Genomic DNA, 21,268 nt, shown 5'->3' on the forward strand with positions numbered 1-21,268 from the left:
GCTCCCGGGTGGCCCCCTCCTACCCCCCCATCCCACCTCTCTATTCTCCTACTCACCCCTACCCTTTCCACGATACCTTCCGCCTCCTTCCCCTCAGCCTGCCTTCAATCCATCCTTTCCTTCCCTTTCCCTGCCTTCCCCCCAGCTCCCATCCCCTGCTGTCCCGCACACCCCGACCTCTCCCCCCTGCCCTCTGTCCATGTCACCTTCCCCTCAACCACCCCTCTGCTGCCCCTTTCCCGTTCTCCATGCTCCGCTCTCCTCCTTTCCCCGCAGCCACGGGGCGCCGGGCAATAATAAAGCCCAGAGGGCCGGAGCCCGGCGCCCCCCGCTGGGGTCCCCACACGGGGCCGGAGCCGCTCTGCGGGTCCCCCCAGGAAAGAGGGAGGGGAAGGGAAAGGCCGGGATGGCGGAAGAGGGACCGTAGACAGAGGAGGGACAGAGGGGAATAGAAGGGAGTAGCGGGCTAGGGACAGCACAGGAATGAGTCGGGGGAGGTCGGGTTTGGGGGAAGAGGAGGGGAGGCTTTAGGGGAGAAAGAACAGGAATACGGGGAGGGGGAAGAAAAGGGGTAAAGGGGTTGGGGGAGGCCGAAAATGGCGAGAAAGGAGTCGGCTTTGGGGAGGAGAGACAAAGGTGGGAAAGGCACAGAACGAAGGGGTTATAGAGAAGGCAGAAAAGAAGGAGAAGAGAAAGAAGGAAGGGTAGAGGCGGGGACAGCAGGGGAGGCCGAAGCGCCTCCTGGACCGGGCTGCGGAGCCCGGACACAAAGCGGCCCTCCGCAAGCTGCTCAGAGTGAGCAAATGGCGGCCGAGCGCCTTTTCGGGAGTTAAATAACCTCGGCCCCGCCCCGCGCAGCCGCCCTGGGGCCCCGCGCACCTGAGCCCGCCCCGGGCCCCGCCCCACAGGGCTCTTCGGCTCACTTCGGCTGCACTCGGCTAAACTCGGATTGGTTCGGCTGTACTCGGCTATACTCGGATTGGTTCGGCTATAATCGGCTATACTCGGCTATAATCGGCTCTTCGGCCACACTCGGCTACTGTCGGCTCACGGCTGAACTCGACTATTTCCGGCCGCAGTCGTCTGGATTCGGCACTTGGGCGCAGCTCGGCTCGGTTGGGCCGAGCTCGGTGCCCTCGCTGCGTTCGGCTCCCTCAGTTAATTACTACTCAATAGTTATTTTTGTAATTAATTATTCTTGAGACCATCATTCATGTTATTGATTTACTACTGCAGGTATAATTGTGTCAATATTATCCAAGAGGTCACCACTAATTCTTAATTATCTACTACTTTACAATTAATTTTATAATTAATGAGTAATTATAACTCATTATGTCATGAATAATTAAAAATTCCTTAATTGTAAAATTATTACGTAAATAATAATTAATAATGACAATAATGATTAATAAATAATAGCCGAGTGCAGCCCGTAAATGCCGGCGGGTCCGCGCCCGCTCCGCTCTCTGCGGTGGGGGCTCGGCTCGGCGCGGCTCGGCTCGGCTCGGTTGTGGCCGTCTGCAATGGAAAATCCCCTGGGTTTAAAATGCCAAGGGAAATTGTTTCCTCTTTATTTCCAGAGCACAGAAGATTCTGAGTTGGAAAGACCCCCGAGGATGATCAGGTCAGATGATGCCACGTGACTGGCCTACCTGGGGACTGAACTCAGAATATTCATATTCTCAACTCCCGAGCAAATGTTGGCATCATGAGAAACAGCTGGGGATGGCTGCTGCTGCTTTTCTGCTCATGCTGTTTTACACAGCAGCCCCTTGGACAGCCCTCAGGCAGGAATGGCTGGCACCCGACACGACAGCGTCAAACTTCTCCAATAACCTGGAATTCCTGTCCTCTCCAGCATTTCCCCAATGGCTCGGAAGATGCCAGGGAGAAGTGAGCAAAACAAGTCCTGAGCTTTCACTTGGTCCGTGGCAATCCCAACTGAGAAATACATGATTGTCATCAAAAACTTAAGATCTGTTAGAAGTTCAATGACAACACTGGGATGGGATTCCCAGAAACCTTCTTAATATTCTTGGCTCCATTTTTATAATTTTTAGTCTCTCCACTGGCAGCTTGTAGAATTTATCCCAGGATTTGGAGGTGAAGCAAGGTTGGCTTTGGATTGACTTTCACCTCTGGCCCTAATTTCCCTCAAAAACATCCCCTACATATTCCATGTAGATTAACTCTTTACCCCAAAATTGCCCTACCTGTCCACGACCAGTGATTTTATTTTCTCCTCAAAATGTTCATTCTCCATCTTGGAGAAAACATCCATTTCTACACCCAAACTTTTTGCTCCATGTCCACAACTGATGACCTCAGTTTACCTCAGGATGTTAATTCCTGAACCTCCGGGGATTATTTCACTTTTCCTCCCCAAATTTACCCTGTCTTTCCACTTCTGATTTCCTCATTTTTACAAGAAAATATTAATCATCTATTCTAGGGACTATCTTCAGTTTTACAACCCAAGTTTTCCTTACCTTATTTTTACCCAAAAATACTCATTCTTAGATTTTTTCTAAAGTTTTATCCCCCAAAATTCCCCTACTTTTCCACCAATTCCCTCATTTTTACTTCAAAATATTTATTTAATACCACGGAGCTTTTCTCGAGATGTACTCTCACAATTTTCCCTACTTGTCCATACTCATTGCCTCATTTTTCCCATTTTTCATTTTCTTCTCCAGAGAAGGATGGAGGCTGCCCTCGGAGGGAACCAGCCTGGTGGGACCCAGCTCTGGCACCCCGTTTCCTCTGGTTGCTGCTGTCTGGAAAGCCACAGGTAATTCCAGCCCCTCGTGGCATCTGTTTGGCCGCCTGACCCAATTCCAACCCAGACCCCAGCATCTCACACAATTTTCTGCAGCACTAGGGTCAGGGAGAGAGAAGGAAATCACTTGTTTGACCTTGAGGTGTATCCAGGCAGACGAGGGATGTGTCTTGCCCCTCGGAAGCACTGCAGGCACACGGAGCAGCTCAGCACCGCCCAGCTCTGAGAAATGACAGTGTCTGAGGGGTCTGAGTGCCCATGGCAGCTCTCGTGTCCCTGGGTGCCAAAGATTCAGTGCTACAGTCCCGACTGATGAGGGAAGAAAGGAACTTCCATTACTGCCAGCAAAGCTTCTTTTACTCCTGCAGGCTCTCAGTTCAGCGGCCTGGGTGACTGTCTGGTGCCTTCCTAACAAGACTTGTCAGAGATTTAGAGATGGAATTTGGGTCAGTTCACGACGAAACCTTGGCAAGCCTGAAGGCCTGAGGTGATGACTGCCCTCAGCAGGGGCACTTTATTAATGCTCTGTCAGCCTGCCCTCAGCACCGGGCACAGGGCGGAGCTGGGCATCGGGAATTCTGCAAGCAGGGCCTGGGGGGGTGTGTGTGTGTGTGTGTGTGTGTGTGCCCTGTGTGTGTGTGTCTGTGTGTGTGTGTCTCTGTGTGTGTGTGTATGTGTGCCCTGTGTGTGTGTGTGTGTGCCGTGTGTGTGTGTGTGTGCCCTGTGTGTGTGTGTCTGTGTGTGTGTGTCTCTGTGTGTGTGTGTATGTGTGCCCTGTGTGTGTGTGTGTGTGCCGTGTGTGTGTGTGTGTGCCCTGTGTGTGTGTGTCTGTGTGTGTGTGTCTCTGTGTGTGTGTGTATGTGTGCCCTGTGTGTGTGTGTGTGTGCCGTGTGTGTGTGTGTGTGCCCTGTGTGTGTGTGTCTGTGTGTGTGTGTCTCTGTGTGTGTGTGTATGTGTGCCCTGTGTGTGTGTGTGTGTGCCGTGTGTGTGTGTGTGTGCCCTGTGTGTGTGTGTCTGTGTGTGTGTGTCTCTGTGTGTGTGTGTATGTGTGCCCTGTGTGTGTGTGTGTGTGCCGTGTGTGTGTGTGTGTGCCCTGTGTGTGTGTGTCTGTGTGTGTGTGTCTCTGTGTGTGTGTGTATGTGTGCCCTGTGTGTGTGTGTGTGTGCCGTGTGTGTGTGTGTGTGCCCTGTGTGTGTGTGTCTGTGTGTGTGTGTCTCTGTGTGTGTGTGTATGTGTGCCCTGTGTGTGTGTGTGTGTGCCGTGTGTGTGTGTGTGTGCCCTGTGTGTGTGTGTCTGTGTGTGTGTGTCTCTGTGTGTGTGTGTATGTGTGCCCTGTGTGTGTGTGTGTGTGCCGTGTGTGTGTGTGTGTGCCCTGTGTGTGTGTGTCTGTGTGTGTGTGTCTCTGTGTGTGTGTGTATGTGTGCCCTGTGTGTGTGTGTGTGTGCCGTGTGTGTGTGTGTGTGCCCTGTGTGTGTGTGTCTGTGTGTGTGTGTCTCTGTGTGTGTGTGTATGTGTGCCCTGTGTGTGTGTGTGTGTGCCGTGTGTGTGTGTGTGTGCCCTGTGTGTGTGTGTCTGTGTGTGTGTGTCTCTGTGTGTGTGTGTATGTGTGCCCTGTGTGTGTGTGTGTGTGCCGTGTGTGTGTGTGTGTGCCCTGTGTGTGTGTGTCTGTGTGTGTGTGTCTCTGTGTGTGTGTGTATGTGTGCCCTGTGTGTGTGTGTGTGTGCCGTGTGTGTGTGTGTGTGCCCTGTGTGTGTGTGTCTGTGTGTGTGTGTCTCTGTGTGTGTGTGTATGTGTGCCCTGTGTGTGTGTGTGTGTGCCGTGTGTGTGTGTGTGTGCCCTGTGTGTGTGTGTCTGTGTGTGTGTGTCTCTGTGTGTGTGTGTATGTGTGCCCTGTGTGTGTGTGTGTGTGCCGTGTGTGTGTGTGTGTGCCCTGTGTGTGTGTGTCTGTGTGTGTGTGTCTCTGTGTGTGTGTGTATGTGTGCCCTGTGTGTGTGTGTGTGTGCCGTGTGTGTGTGTGTGTGCCCTGTGTGTGTGTGTCTGTGTGTGTGTGTCTCTGTGTGTGTGTGTGTGTCTGTGTGTGTCTGTGTGTGTGTGTGTGCCCTGTGTGTGCCCTGTGTGTGTCTGTGTGTCTCCGTGTGTGTGTGTGTGTGTGTGTGTCTGTGTCTGTGTGTGTGTGTGTGTGCCGTGTGTGTGTGTGTGTGTGTGCCCTGTGTGTGTGTGTGTGTCTCCGTGTCTGTGTGTGTCTGTGTGTCTCCGTGTGTGCCCTCTGTGTGTCTGTGTGTGTGTGCCCTGTGTGTGCCCTGTGTGTGCCCTGTGTGTGTGTGTGTGTCTCCGTGTGTGTGTGTGACAGGGCTGGGACCAGGCCTGGTGCAGGAGCTCTTTCCAAGGTGTGATTTGAACGTTCTGAAGGTGCGATCCTAGAACACTTGGAGGCTGTTTGCAGAGCTCCGTCTGCAGCTGGAGCTCGCTCCAGTGCAGCAGTCCAGGGGAGGCTCTGGCCTCTCCAGACTTCTCCTCAGGCAGGCTGTGGCTGCTGCTGGCTCAGACTGGCACTGGGGCAGCTTTTCCAGGGAGCTGGAGATCAGCAAGGTGCTCTGGAAAGCAGGGACCTGCAGGGATTGGCTTTAGCAAAGCTGAAATGCAGTTTGTAAAGGTAGCCCAAAATTCGAATTCCTGTGGTTTTTGTGGAGGACAGGAGGACTAGATCAGAAGTGGCTTGTGTTCTAAGAGGGTCTGAGGAGCTGCATCCTACCTGGGGCATGATGTGTGTAACTAAAATGCAGTCCTTGTCCCAGAGGCTGATGGTTTCTGCTCATTGCTGTCCCCAGCACGTTGCCAATCTTGAGGGATCTGCTCTGGTTTCAGCCTGTCCATGCCCTGGTCACTGCAGTCCCAGTGCCTGAGACAGAGACAACCCTGACCAGAGTGGCCAGGGTCACTTAAATAGAAATGAAATGCGCCGAACTTGCTGTGGACAGGAACTACTCTGTGCTTGCTTCAGTTTTAAAATTGTAAGTAAATTCTTGATGCATAATCACTTAATTCTGCCTCTAAAGGGAGAGATTTTCCTCACCCCTATTTACAGATTGTCATATACAAATGCACGTAACTTTATAAAGGAAAATCGGAAGTAAAAACCAACACCCTCTGCTACATTAGATTATTGTTTTCTTGTGGCCATTTATTTTGTGTAAACTTGCCTTTCCCAGCGTGCTTCTGGGTTTCAGCTATTTGGGAATAATTTCAGCTGACTCTTTGCAGTGAAAATATGAAGGTGGGGATGAGTGACCAGTACTGTGGGAAGGGCTGTGGGTGTGCCTGGGTCAGGAGCAAATGGTCAGGGTTTATCTTCTCCTGGTTTGAGGCTGGCTCTGGCAACACCACAACATTCCAAAGCAGACTAATTATTTCCTCCACTGTCACTTGTCCAGGCTCTCTGCATACTGCCACGTCAGTGGATACATCTCAATGCCACAGGGGCTTTCCTCCAAGTAGTGGTAAACCAATTTCAATTTTACAGACCTCTATTGCTGCTGGATTAGCTAAAGGACATGACCTCCCTGTGAAATCAGTTTTTAAACAAAAGGTAAACTTTGAACCTTGGACTACAGCTAAAAGATAAGAGATGCACACTAGATCAATACTTGGCAAATATTAGTCGCATGCCATGGGCAGATACCTGTCTGCTGTACCTCCACATGTTTTAGTGTGCTGGTGCAGCACAGATATTTAAGGGGGTTCTTTACAGAGCACAACCATTAAATAACTTCTAGCTGCTTAAAAGTGGGGTAACATAGTGTAAGTCTAGTAATTACCTTCCTCTGCAGCCCACCTAGAGTTCGGGGAACTGAGGGCCACCTGTTTGCACACATGCAACATTTTCCCTACCACACCAGTCATTTCCTTTGCCCTAGTGCATTACTTCTGTGAACAGCAGCTTTTAAGAAAATTGTCAAGTTTGAAACAGTTCCTCTTCCAAGGCAAGCAAGCAGGTGGTTCACCATCTCCAATTATGTAATAATAATGTAAGTATAAATTGTGCTTCTGTGTTTTATCAATAGCTGGGTACAACACACACATTTTGGACTCAGCATTTCCTGATTGTGTCCATAGGTTAAAAAAAAAAAAGAGAGAGAGAAAAAACAGGAGCATTCAATTCCATTTTTTCACCTTTTTTTAGGGGACTTTGCTATTTGATAGCAAGGCAGGAAACATCTTTCTGTTGCTCCTTTCTGCCTTTGGTTTGTAACAACAGTGCCAAGCCTCTTGCAAGAGTTGGCACATCAGCCAATGTTCTGGGAGTCCAAATCCCCAAGACAAAGGCAGGTGGTGTTACATGCCAGGGAAGCAGCCCAAGAGAAGTCAGTGTTCCTCAGGAACAACCCAGATGTGACAGATGTTCCTGCCCTACACGTGGACAACAGCTCAGAGCCAGGAGCACCCAGAGTGCAGCAGTTTGTGTGCAGTGCAAGGGCTCTAGTAACAACTCCAGCCTGGCAGCCTCCTGGCCCAGGAAAGAACTGCAGTCCAGTAAGAAAATGCAGCTGCCTTGAGGTTGCTTTGTACTCTAAATTCCCAGAGCAACAGAGCTGCTGACGTCCTGTTTGGCAAGGACACTCATGGTGAGATGTCAGCAGCATTGTCATTCCTTCAGCAGCTTTTAGACCTGGAGAAGTTAATCAGGACTTTGATGCAGAGACAAACACTAGAGAGAGGCAGAATTACTGTTTCTAAGCACAAATTTGGACCAGAAATTGAATCTCCACCAATGTGGATTCCTGGAAGCAAGTTTTTACTTCATGTCTCACTTAGGTGAAAATAAAAAACAAACAAAAATAAACCAAAACTGTCCCTACTTCCCTAGGATACCACATTGCCTAAGGATTTTGGGCTGTTCTGTCTAGTGTCTCTCAGGGCTTGAATGCAGACACCAGGAAACTCAGCTCAGAGCCAGTTCCTGCATCTCTGGCCTCTGGTGCCTTCACCTCAAGCATGGTTTGGTAACACACACCCACTATATAGTGATACATTTCTTGTAATCAAATACAGGTTTGTGGAGTACACAAGTCATCTCAATTCACTGTATTTTTACTACCAAGTTGTCATTTATCACGTGGCAAACACAGTCTTCTGTCAGCATCAGCACAAGTACCTAGCTTGGGATTTTTCTTGCTGATGATGAAATCCTATTTCCTCTCCAGGCAGCCACTGGGAGCAGTGCACAGCCGGGCCTGCCTCTGGCAACACTGACAGAACATTCCTTCACAGTCTGCTAGACATCACCTTTCAGAGCTTTCACCCAGCACCACGAGAGAAGAAAGGCACCAAGAAAGTGCCACATTAACTGCTGAGCGCCTTTCAGCTCAGCAGTAGGGAGTCTGCTCGTTTCAGCAGGGCAAGGGACTGCTGGGGATGCAGCCTGGGAGAGGCACGAGGCAAGGCCAGGCCTTCCTGCACCTCCTGTGTGCACACAGGGGCCACCCCAGAGAAGCCAGGACAGTTCTCAGCTTACTAGCATAGCTGTGGAAACTTCTCTGTCAGTAAAGCATAGTTCAGACGTAGCACAGCACCAAAATCATTATTTAGCTGGTACTGGAAATAACGGAGTGCCTTTAGAAAGTACTGGGGGAAAAAAATTACTTAATCCAGCACCGTTACTTCACTAGGTGCTGGATCAGCAACACACATAAGCAATACATAGCAACCCTCACTCAGCTTCTTCCTGTTCTTATGCTCAAACTATGCTATGTAAAGCTGTCTTTTAAAAAAAACCCAACACGAAACCCTCAAGACTTACTGTAAATGAAAGCACAACTTCAAACAGCACTTAAAAAGCAGCATTCATTCAAACTGCCATACTAATGCCAGCTTTCAGGAGTTAAATAAAAATACAGGTACAAATTAAATAGAAACCTTTAAGTTACAATTTCAGCCGAGCTGGAATATTTTGTCAAATGACGCATTTCGGGAAAACTTAATTTGATGAAAAATTCCCAGTTTGGGGTAAAAGTGAGTCAGCCAGTTCTCACAAACCTGTGGCTGCCACTGCCTGACTTCAAGAGAACTCCGTCCCATGCTCCCAACAGATACATTAATCTTTCTGCTTTTCAGCAAAAAGCTGTAATTCACATGGTAAGTGCTGCACTACTACATACTGGGTGAAATCCGGCCCTGCAGAATCCGCCAGGAATTCTCCTGCCAGCAGCGCTGCTGTTTCTGTTAGATTTCCTGCCACTGAGCAGTGCCCAGTGTTCCACCTCTCCAGATCCCTCTGCAAGGCCTCTTGTCCCTCGAGCCCACGGCACCTCCCACTTGAGCATCCTCAGCGAACTGGCTCCTGGTGTGTTGCACTCCTGCACCCAGATCCTGGATACCAGTGCTGAACAGTACGAGCCCTCGGACTGAGGCCCAAGGACTCTGCTGGCAAACCACAGCTCTCCTCTTCCCGTGGCACCTGGCCTGGCTTCCAGAGAGCCAAGAGCAGCGTGCCCTGTCCAGCCAAGCTGGCAACCTACCCCCCAGCCTGGCTTCTGCCTCTCCTGCGCGTGTTTCAATCAAACCTGACCAGCACTCTGGGCCCCCTGACCAGCTCCTCAGGGGACGTGGCCAACTGCTCCCTGGCAGCTTAAATTTGCTCTCTTGAAATGCAGGGCGACAACTCTGCTTTTTGTAACTACACCACAAATTTAAATCCAACCATTTCATGGTCTCTGTGACCAGAGCCATCACTCCTGCCATGAGTCCTCTACTCACAAACCCCTGTGGCACAGCACCTTTCCTAGTTGGCTCGCTGAGCACTTGTGATGAGAAATTATCCTTAACAAACTCCAGGAATTCCCAGGCTGCTTGTCACAGCAGTATGGTACTCATGTCTAGTTAAGTTACTCACTGATCCTCAATTAAAATTGGACTTTATATTCCACTAGCACTCAGGAATGTTCTACTAGCATTTAAGAATTGTGAAACACACATAATCTTGCCACACAACCACTTAGCTTCGAACATGGCCCCAGAGCCTGTTCATTGACCTGGGTAAAGCAGAGCCCTGGCCCACGCCCACAGAGGCTTGAGAGGAATGATAAATGTTTAACATGCTCCAGCTCACATATGTGAAATAGCTCCTACATGCCAGCCATGGGCACACGGTACCTTACTTCAGCAGGCACAGTGGGAACACAAGCGCTGTGCCAGCAGCAGGCAGGTGTCACCACACCACACCACTGTCCCCGCCACCCCCGAGCGAGCACAGCCCGGCTTGGCCCACGGTCACACCCCAGAGATCTCCATCCATCCCCAGCAGCTGTGACCCCTCAGCTCCGGGCCCTCCTGTGCTCCTTCCCAGGCACTGCCGTGCCCGGTGCCACCCGGCCAGCCCGTCTGGGGCACAGAGAGCCCCGGTGCCAGCCTGGGAGCAGCAGCCAGGGCACAGCCAGAGCCGGGCCAGTCTGGGAGCATTCCCAGAGCCCCAGGCACGGCCCATCTGCCCCGCAGCCACACGCTGGCAGGGACCAGGGCCACCCATCCCATGCCAAGGACAGCTCCGCAGCCTGGGCAGTGGGAGAAAGCTCTCACGTAGGCTGGAAAAGCACCAGCTGATATCTGGAGGAAATAACTCACTTCCCGCTGGGGATAAAGGTTCAGATTTGTATATGTGCTGTTCTGGTTTTTTCCAGTCATAATAAACTTCTGAGGAAGAAAACCAAGTTTTCAGGAGTATTCTAGGAACAGCAGGTGAGTTCTAAACTTCAGTTCATACAGAATTAATCCTGCAAGCATTAATTAAAAGTTGGGGCTTTTTGGTAAGCAGAGAGAATAATATCTGAATCCCTGAATAAGCCTTGGAAGCAAATAATGTTGAAATGACTGCAAATTACACAGTTAAAGAGTCTTCACTTGGATATGAAATTCAGTAATTGTTTCTTGATCTTTAAATGGGCACATTCTGTCTCCTATTTAATGAAAATAAAGATTAATTCACTGAGATCACTAAAACAAGAATTGCATGTGTTGAATTGTTCTCCAATACAACAGAAAATTCCAAGAGGCTGGAAAGTGTTTTGTTTTAGAGCCAGCAGAAAGTTTTAGCTTTTAAAAATAAAAACACTCCCGAACAGCAAGCTGATACCAGTGATTCAGCAAAAGAGGGGACCCATACAGCATGAACAGGCTCTACAGTGGCTGTGCCATATAACCCCTGGTGAGACTGATACAGATTGATAGAGCAGGTACCTTTGGTCCAAAAAAATTTACTGAAACACCTTAGCACTATCTCCAAATAAGAATATCAATACATAGATATTTAAAGTGGGCATTTGCTGGAAACCAAACAGAATTTTCCTCCCTTCTCCCTTATTTTGTGTTTCTTTCAAAAAAGGTTACTTTTCACTGTTGGATCTCATTTCTCCGTTAAAAAAAAATTTAAAAAGATATAAAATTAATTGATTTAGCCAGCAAACTAGTTCCTTTCTCAAACACTAATACTACTAACACTGTTAACCAGTAAGAAATGAAACACAGAATGGAATTCTCCAAATAATTTCTCTTTAACTGTATTCTGGCGACACCATTGTGTAACTGGGAAACCTTGTGAGGCTATGGCAATAGATTTCAGGCTCTGGTGAGCTGAACTGTGACTACACGGGCAGGTCGTGCATGCAGTTGCTAGCGGTTAAAGACAGGCAGATGTTTCCTTGCAGAGCTGGGCACTCCTCCCCTCCCCACCCAACAAGAACCGGTGTCCTTTTAAACCCAGCTGGGCCCGGCCAGCCCCGTTAGCCCAGTGACATCTCCGCGGTGTGCGGGACAAAGGCGGACACGGAACAGCAGGTTAGTGACTGTCTGTTTTCACAGCCAGGGAGAGCAGAGCAGAGGCTGCTCTTTGTTCTCTAAAGCCAGCAGACGCGTGCCCCGCAGCTTTGTGGGCAGCCCTGTGGCCGCAGGAGCATTCAGTGCCCGGGGGACGGGGCCAGCAGCTGGCCCCACGGGCAGGAGGTGCCGCAGTCCCGGGGCAGCTCAGGGCCCTGCCCGGAGCCCCCGAGCCCCGCAGCACAGCACGGCCCCTGTCGTGCCAGCTGCAGCCCTTGGCTCCCGGCAGGAGCCAGTGACCTCTGGTGCCAGGGACGGGGACTCCAGCGCTCCCAGTGCTCCTGTGTGTCACGCACGGAAGCTGCACACGCCGGGTACCAACACCACATGGGGCTCTGAAGTGCGGGCACACGAACACGTCAGCCTAGTCCGTGACGCAGGATTTGGGATTACACTTCAGCTAAATACCCTGGGGAGCTCTGTGCCACGGTGCTCAGTGAGCACCGGACAAACCCACTGATTTCCAAGAGCTGATCTGGAAAAAGCCCTGGAACACAGGGAATTGTTCTCTCACAAAAGCTGCTGCCTCACTGTCCTTCTCACTCAAAACTATCTTTGAACACCTAAGGATGTCTGATGCTCAGCACTGCACCAACCTAAGTCTTTACAGACCAGCTGCAGCTGAGCAGCCACAGCCTGCCCCTCAGACCTGTTGGTTTGGATTACCTGAGGGATAGACTGGCAAAAGATAGCAGCTTCTTTTTCTCTGAGGTCTTGAAATCAGGATTTTGTGAAAAAGGCTTCAGGAAACAGGCAGAAGTGTCCATGATCCAGACACCAACACCCCTGATCATCCAGAAGCTGAACCACGAGGCCACCTCTGATTCACTAACCACACCCTGGTTTATTTGTTTTTCCAAGCTATCCTCAGAGAGTATGAAGGTGGTGGCAGACAGGCAAAAAGTTTTCTGGTAATTTCTTTTGATCCAGCACATTTCCCACAGATAATCCTTCTATAAAGCTCACCAAATCTAATACCTGCCAAGGCAAACCATCATGTATTTTAACTGCCAAGTACAGGAACCTCAGTCACCCCATTCCAACCACAAAAAATAGAAGTCCACTTACTTGGCAGTTTTAAGTCTCTCCAGGCAAGTCAGTCTAGAAGAGCAGTCTCAGGAATTCCAGAGCTGTTGTTATCCAGTAAATTTAATATCCAATGCAATGGGTATGCTTCTCCAACTTGGCAAAACCACTTCTGAAGCCCTCACTACACACTGAGAATCGCTTTAGACCAAAAAACCGTCACAAGGTCCCTGAAGCACCCTCACAGCTGATCTTACTCAGGGCTGATTCACTTCCAGCATGCCTGAACACCTTCTACAGCCTGTACTGGACATCAATAATTCTGCTTTCCATTCTTTTGATACATAATGTTGCAGTTCCCAGTGCTAGGTCAGGAATTGCCAATGCTCACTTTATTTTGAGCTCAAGATCTGTATTTCACCCCTTGCTGTTCTGTGTGCAGATTCCCTGCAAAACAGCAACTTGCAGCACCTAAGGGGCTCACAGGAGGAATGAGGAGGAACTTGGGACAAGGGCCTGGACTCACACGACACAGGGAATGGCTTCACACTTGCAGAGGGCAGGATTAGAGGGGATATTGGGAAGAAATTCTCAGCTGTGAGGGTGATGAGGCCCTGGCACAGGATGCCCAGAGAAGCTGTGGCTGCCCCTCCCTGGTAGTGTCCCAGGCCATGTTGGACAGAGCTTGGAGCAACCTGGGACAGTGGAAGACATCCCTGCCCATGAGGGTGGAAAGGAGATGATCTTTCAAGTCCCTGCCCACCCAAACCATTCTGGGATTCTCTAGTTTTGACACACAAACTTCCCAGTTCTCCCTGGCCAGGTAACAGGGGCTCAGGCCTCTGCCCACTGGGAGCAAATCCTTTCTGGAGTATTCTCCAGTCACCAACGCTACAAACATTTTCTTTTAGAAAGACAGTACTTCAACTTTTTCACAAAAGCTACTGCCTCACTTTCCTTCCTACTTCAGTCCTTCTCACTCAAAACTATCTTTGAACACCTAAGGATGTCTGATGCTCAGCACTGCACCAACCTAAGTCTTTACAGACCAGCTGCAGCTGAGCAGCCACAGCCTGCCCCTCAGACCTGTTGGTTTGGATTACCTGAGGGATAGACTGGCAAAAGATAGCAGCTTCTTTTTCTCTGAGGTCTTGAAATCAGGATTTTGTGAAAAAGGCTTCAGTTCAGCAGAGCCATGGCAAACAGGACTGGAATAGCTATGGGAAATGCAATTTCACGGTACATAGGGTGATAAATGAGTTGGTAAAACAGGTTAGACTAAATGTGGAATCTGTGTGAAGTTTCCAGCTAGCAAGGAGAGTGCCTGCAATGTCACTCGAGGGCTCATTCTTCATTTCTTTGTCACCACTATCTCCAAAACATTGCCATCACTGCTGCAGTTTTTCTGTCTAACTGGGCAATTAGGAGCAGATGAATATAGAAAAGGAAAGCCAAGTCCAGCCCATGCCAAGCTGAGGCTACTTGGCTACTTCTGGGCCCTGACTTTAAGCCCTTCTGGTGGCCAGACTAGCTGCAGGGAGCTCCTCCAGTCACCACTGGTCCCGGCAGAACATCGCATGGAGTTATAAAACCACTATAAAAACTTGGCATGATTCTTCAAGGGGCCAAACTGATTTTTTTGCTTTTCTCAAAAGAGCAAAACTAGCACCTGTGTGAGATGCTGACAGGCATCTCCTGGGACACGGGAGCCACACAGGCACTGCTCCTGCAGTGAAAACAACTTAGAGCTGGCTGCAAGCCAAGGGCACCAGGAGCCCTGTGCACGCTGCCCAGCCTCTGTCTCAGACCTGCCCCGGGCCTTGGTGCTGGGGCTGGGCTCATGGAGGGACAAGGGCAGGGCACAGGGCCCTCAGCAGAGCCACCCTCAGCCCTGGGCACAGACTGCGCTAGGGACTGACAGAGTTCAGGTCACCAAAGTCTCTTCAAGTTCCAAGAAGTGGATTGAAACAGAATTTTTACTTGCAGAGACAAAAAATTAATAAAGCTGCTTATCCTCATGCACGGCTCGGGGGACAGGGGACTAACAGAGCTGCAGGTGCTCCCTCAAACCCACCCTAGGGCATCCTTTGCACACTGGTGTGCCCAGCACCCCTGTCTGCAGAGCCAGCAGATCTCCTGGGGGAAGGGGAGTCGCCCTGAGGGACTGGTAAATACACATTTTTCGTGTTAGTCTTTTGTTTACAGCAAAATTGATTAAATTCTGCCCACAACTATTTTGCTGGGGAAGAAGCAACATCATGGAGAATACATTGTCAGCCAGCCCTTACTCTCCTAATCTGAAGATAATTCCCAACCCCTCTCTGTCAGAGGGCGGATGGTTACAGGAAATGCCAGGACGATCCAGAACTGATGTAACGAGTTTGATGATTGGGAAACTCCAATCAATTTCGTTTACTGATCCCCAGCAGAAATCAGAAGAGATCACGGCTTCCAGGTTAAAGACCTTTGCTCAGCTTTCTGCTGCTCTGAGTTAATCTTTCTCTACCCAGCCATCGGAGTGACCAGCACAGGTAATCTTTAACCAGTGGCCATTGACTGACAAGGATCACAGCATTTCTCCTCTGGGATCCGAGCTGTCCCAGCACTTGTAGCCCTTACCTCTGTCCATGAGACTGTGGTAAATATGCCCTTTGAATGCTGCAGTACTCTGGGATAAGCTGACAAACACCACCTTTTGTCTACTCTGAGCCCAAGAATTCCTGTAGCAATGTCCTCTCAGAAATTATATGGCCATATCCAAAATTGAGTCAGCACAATCACTGTCATTAAGAAAGCAAAGGGAGAAATCCAATTCCACTGTTGGATATGTGTAATTTTTCTCCATAAAAGATTCTGGCCTAAATCTTTGACCCAGATTTGTCTGGAAGTTTAAGCTAAGGGAGCCATGTCCACAGCTGGTGGGACAGTGGCAGGATTTTTCCAAAGATAAAATAGCCAGCCCCGGATCAGTTGAAGAGTATTATATGCTGGAGTAAAGCCACAAAGATACAGCTCAGGTTTTTACCCCTGCAGTTATTCCTTCAGTTTTGAAGCTGTTCTTCCACTGTTTCTGCACAGAAAAGATACCATCCCTGTGACTTCCATTTCCCTCAATATATCTTCCACATTATATATAAGATAAATGAGAGGAAAGAGCTTTTGTAGGGATCAAATCGTGTCCTTTGTCTAGTGACACCTTATTCACCAGGAACTCTGCATATAAAATGGAAGCACAGAATGATTTAGGCTGGAAGGGACTTTTGGAGATCACAGGACTGAGTCCTCTGCTCTGAGCATTGGCAGCCTCACAGTTAGACTGCACTACAAAGTTAGACAATTTTGCTTGGAATATTTCCAAGGGAAGAATCTGGCCCTCAGGTCTATCTGCAATGCATGTTGCATTATGTGCCCCTGTGTGACCTTTAGTAACATTTAACCAAACCAGTTCCTTTTCTTTTTCCAGGAATTTCCCAATACTTTGGCATTTCATTTCAGAGAACTGGACCCCAACCAGTCTGCAGCAGTACTGGATGTTGCAATGCAGTTCCAGACTTTCCCCAGGCTCCCTGTGGAGTGACCAGTGCTTCACCTACAGTTGCAGAGCCCCATTTTGAGGGGAACTGGGTTTTTTCCCCCCAAAAAACACAACACACAAATACCAAGTAAGTGGTGTTTCTGCTGTGATTAAAAGTAGCACGTTAGGTTTTTTCTACTACGTGTTTTGGACAACATGTGGCACTTTGGTTTTGGGTTGGTTGTTTTCTTTTTAATGTGAGGTCTTCTTGACCTAATATGGTCCTCTTTTTCTGATTAAGCATATTATCTGATATCTTCTGTAGACTTCAAAAGCACATCCATACTTTCAGAGTAGCGTAACAAGTTTGCACACAGGATGCTGATATAATTGTACAGGTCATTTTTAGATACCTACTTTCCCCAAACCTTGTTCTACTACTAGGGCAGACTCTGAACTAGTAGAAGTGGTATTTTTGTCATCTTTACACTGGATGCGTGTACCAGTCCCAAACAAGGAATTACTATTTACAGAACAGGACTGGGAGTAGAAATCAGCATTTCAGGAAACAGTAGATTATTCTTGCCATGACAGATCTGCAGTCCAAGACAGTGTTAAGCAAAAAAAGATGTGTCATCAACTGGTAACAAAGACGGTGTGAGGAGGAGAGAACAAGACACAGAATGTTCTCCAAATTTGGTTTCATGGTGGTTTTCTGCTGCTGGATGGACACGTCCAGCTAAAATCAGTAAAATTACCTGGTTCCTCACTTTTGTGAAGTATTTATATTGAAAACTTTGCTTTCTAAACCCCCAAAATACTACTTCAGATTTTTCCAAAACGTTCTAACGGAACAGAAGTATGGTAATGAAAGTAAGCAATGAAGCACCTGTTAGTTAACTAGCAAATGTTCTCATATCCAAAATGTGCTTTACTTTATGTTCAGAGAAAATCTCAGGTTCAAATCCTATTTTAGCCTTCACAAAAAAAAGTGAAATTCATCAGGCCCTAAACTGGAGGTTTATGCAATGGTCTCGTTGTTGAATGAGGTCCTGGGAGGTGTGTACCATTCCTGGGTTTGCCAGTGGTGTTCAGACAGGCTCAACTGAAGCCAGGCTTTCCCCCCTACCTCCTAGGTGTGCTGGAAAAAGTAAAACCTGAACATTACCAAGAAAAGTAGACAGTACATCAAAATCTAAGAAAGAAAAAAGATTGGCAAGCCTCAGCAGTGAACATGAGATGAGCACTGAGGAACTGATGAAATCAGTCTCACTGGCAGAAGTAAGCAATTAATATGCAGCCAGAGTAAACACTCTTCATCTCAGGGTTCAGCAAAACAAAGAGCTGAAACCCCCTTATCTTTTGCATTTTTCCCTCCCCACCTGTGTTCTCTGAAGGAACAGAGAAAATTGAAGTCTCAGAGCTTTTTTCCATTCTTTAGTCTGACTAAAGGTGACTCCAGCTCAGTGCAGCAAGGGTCATCTCCCTCCCCCAGATCAATATTTTAATATGACTTATCAGAGCAAGAATGAATTGTTTACTTTGAAACCTCAGGATCCCATAAAGGGAGAGGGAAAGGTGTCCACTGGAAGCAGAGGCTTGCAGCAGCTGCCCACTGCTGGGAACTCAGAAAAGAAACCAGGACTCCAAAGATTCGAGTCCAGACAGTCAGCAAAATGTCCTGCGAGAGAATCCCAGTTCTGCCAAGCCCTAACAACACACCAGAGGATCCTTTGGCTGCTGTCTCCGATGGTAAGTGCCTTCCTAAGCAAAATTTATGTGAGGAAAAGGAAATGCTAAAAGAGATTAACAAAAGTAAAATAGTGCAGATGGATTTCCAACTAAGCACTTCAGCGTACTAAAATATCCACACATACCCAGGGCTCAACTGTGTAATTTAACAGGATTTAATGTCTTGGACCTAGGGATCTCTGCCTGCACTTGGAAAGAGATTAGGCTTTTGTTAGGGTAGTGCAAACCACCCTGTTGATTGTTTTTAAGAAATGGTGTGGTGGGGAAGCTGACAGACTTTCCGGGGGACCAAGAATGCTTCCAGGTCTGGCCTTGTGGGAAGGACAGGTTCTGTGCCCCATCTCAAAAAACTCTCTTGAAAACCCATTTTTCTTCACAATGCTCCTCTGCACTGGAACATCTCAACGATGTTCTTTACACAAATGCCCAGCAGAAGAGAAGCAAAAAGGGGATTTTTCTCTCATGTTCATGCTTTGCTTTCTCCCTGTAACTTTCCCATTATTTTGGTTTTTTTTTTTCCCCTTGTAGTACTAAAACCTAGTGGCCATTTCTCTTTCTTGCATGATATTTTGTCATGGAAATATTCCTGTTGATTTGCTGGAAGCTTCCACATAGCTGAGGGACTAAAAATTGCCTGTTACAGTGGCATCAGCTGCCTTGCTTTCTCCTTACGTGTTCTGCAGTGAAGTCAAGTCCTTCTGCCAGGATTTCTGGGCTTTCCTGCACTGCACAGGATTGCCAGGCTTTTCTTCAGGGAGCTTCATTAGTAGGAATTTGCATGATCCTTCCCCTCTGCAGCAGAGAGAAAGCTGAGTAAAATGTGTATGAGGAAAGGTAAGGGAAGACACCAACACTGAGGTGAACTAAAAAGCCAGGTACAGCACCTCTGTCCCTTTGGCATTCATTTCTCACTCTCCCCAGCTGCAGCATAGGCACTTTTACCAAAACCAGCCCCGTGGACCTCGGGGCACAGCTGCATCCTTACCGACAGAATGTTCTGGCACGACTGGGTTTTTGCCATGATTAATTCCAAAGACTCAATGCCATGTGATGCTCAGGGTGTGCTGCAGCTCATCTCCTTTTTCAGAGATGTCTCCTTCATAGCTGGGACTGCATAGGAGCCTGACCTGTGGATCTGCACATCTGCCTGTTTTGTGTGTGTGTTCAAACGCTCAGCTCTGTCCCATGGCAGCACTACAGACTCAAAACGCAGACAGAACCAGTGGGACATGAGAATCCCTTGGATGTCAGCCACGCCCGAGCATTTCTAGGTTTGCTTTTGTGGCAGGGATGGGAATGCCAGAATATTACTGTTGTAGTAATCACACTGGAGAAATGAAACAGCCTGATCTGGTAGTCAAACACTGAAGGTCCATTTCTCTGCTGGTCTGTCCACCAGCAAAGGGCACTCAGAACCCAGCTTCTACTGACAGCTTGTGGCTCTGAATTATCACAAACCCTTCCCTGAGGTCCCTGATGTAAATGAAGAATTAAACCGATCCAGAGCCCTACTAAGTCTGCCCTGACCTATCAACACTGGATGAACTATGTTACAATTGGGAAGAAGATGCAGGTAGGATATAAAGTTAGATCACAGGGTGAGGAGACCCTTGGTACACTGTGAAGAGCAGGCTGGTGGTGCAGTTGTGTCAGTACAGGTGGGCAGCAGCTCATCTGGGTGCCTTGGCATCACCTCTGTGCAGGCACTTCAACATTTGATGCTGTAGAATTGAGTGGGCTGATTTGTGAGCACTGTGCTCCCTTCACAAAAAAGGACTGCTGAGAAGGCTAAATCCAGGGAGGAGTTCTCAGAGGATGAGCCTTTTGAGAGCTTTAACTTCCTTAATACTCTATTGCTAAAGCAGAACCAGATCCAGAAGACTGTTGGAGAGTCTGGCTTTACTACACATGAGGAGCAAATTCTCCACAGCATGTAAAATGGGAATGCATTTCTGAGCTTAAAAATAAGTGAGAGGGGAGTTGAAAAGCACTACAGCAAGACATCCCATTCTCACCTTTTGGCACAAAAAGACAACTGCATCCCCTCCCAAGAGGCTTCCAACCAGTCCACAGGGGATCCTCTTTTGAGCCAGAAAGTTCAAATTTCAGTACTTAGAAAAAAAAAAGGCTACTGCTGTTCACCCCAGCCCTGGTTTCTAACCTCCCCCCTTCCATGTGCTCCTCCTTCTCTGTTTTCTCTGCCTCTCTGCACAATTCAGATGTGGTGATGGCATATAACTGAACTTCCATGGATTACAAATCCACATGTTTGCGTGCTCTTAATCCACTCCTTAGTCCACATAATCTGTTATGGGATGTTTTCTGCTCTCAGACTGAGAGTGTGGTGAAATGTTATTCAGCTAGCAGGCCAAACACACAGAGAAACACTCTGAAACACCCAGCCTGTGCAGCTGGGTGTTTCAGCCTCTGAAACACCACAGCTATGGACCCCAGAGCTTAATTCCCTGATGCACAGGTGCTGATGTGACCCAGAAGAACATTATGGAATAGCACAGGGGCAGTGGGACCAGGACTACAGACCAACTTGGCTATCTTGTATGTGGGCTACTCAAAAATGCTGCTAAAAACAAGTATATGAAGATCAAATATAATCCCCAGCATTGTGATTCCTCAGGTCTGACATAGCTATAAAAGTCTGATGCTGATTCTGAGCTGACTACCACTTAGAGGAAGACACAGGCCCTTGCAGAAATTAGTCATCCCTCTCCTCAGGAATTTGCCTCTAGAATAGTACAGATTACTTTCTCAGGTGCTGTCCATCTCCCTTGTCTGTAAGGGCACTCAAAGCCACTTAGCTTTTACATTCCCACAGCTAGCAGAGACACACTATTCACCTCAAACCAATTCAGGACCCTGTGTCCCGCCTCCTTGTGAGGACCCTGATGTGCCACATATAAATATGCACAAACCTGGTCTTGTGTCTGTTTTGCAGGTCTTTGAAACCCCCCCTGCTGAAGTCTGCAGTGTGCCTCCATCACTGCTTCCACAGGCTAAGGACCTGCTCCCAGAGCTGTGGAGTGTGACAATGGTGTTTGTGTCCAGTCTATCAAACGCCATTATCACACTAAATAGTTCCTGGCAGACAAGGCATCGGGTCAGGAAGGTTTGGGACCTCTGGCAGTACATCTTCCCACTGTGCTGAGAAATAAACAACTGTGGTACGTGCACAACAGGATGACTCTGTTCCTTCTTTCGGAGGCAAAAGCACCAGAGTATGTGAGAAATCCATACTCTCCCACATGCACTTCCAGATCCCCCTGTAAAGCACATCAGACATCTTAAGGAATCATCACTATATTGTCATCATT

At 48.3% G+C, this 21,268-nt stretch overlaps 2 long non-coding RNA genes across 5 annotated transcripts; both read left to right on the plus strand.

Annotated features, from left to right (window-relative positions):
* Positions 1-381: 381 nt before the first annotated feature.
* Positions 382-11,845, plus strand: LOC120501745. Of its 2 annotated transcripts, none has more exons than XR_005627392.1 (3): positions 382-1,236; positions 1,584-2,794; positions 5,611-11,845. It is a non-coding gene; the product is annotated as an uncharacterized LOC120501745 (long non-coding RNA). The 2 variants fall into 2 exon arrangements; XR_005627393.1 differs by having other exon boundaries at positions 5,648-11,845.
* Positions 11,846-21,130, plus strand: LOC120501743. 3 transcript variants are annotated; one of them, XR_005627390.1, is made up of 3 exons: positions 11,846-15,204; positions 16,137-17,939; positions 20,893-21,130. It is a non-coding gene; the product is annotated as an uncharacterized LOC120501743 (long non-coding RNA). The 3 variants fall into 3 exon arrangements; XR_005627389.1 differs by lacking the exon at positions 11,846-15,204 and having other exon boundaries at positions 16,321-16,335; positions 17,742-17,939; XR_005627388.1 differs by having other exon boundaries at positions 11,894-17,939.
* Positions 21,131-21,268: the final 138 nt, after the last annotated feature.

Source organism: Passer montanus, unplaced genomic scaffold (assembly GCF_014805655.1).
Source record: "Passer montanus isolate IOZ18808 unplaced genomic scaffold, ASM1480565v1 scaffold200, whole genome shotgun sequence".
Taxonomy (NCBI): Eukaryota; Metazoa; Chordata; class Aves; order Passeriformes; family Passeridae; genus Passer; species Passer montanus.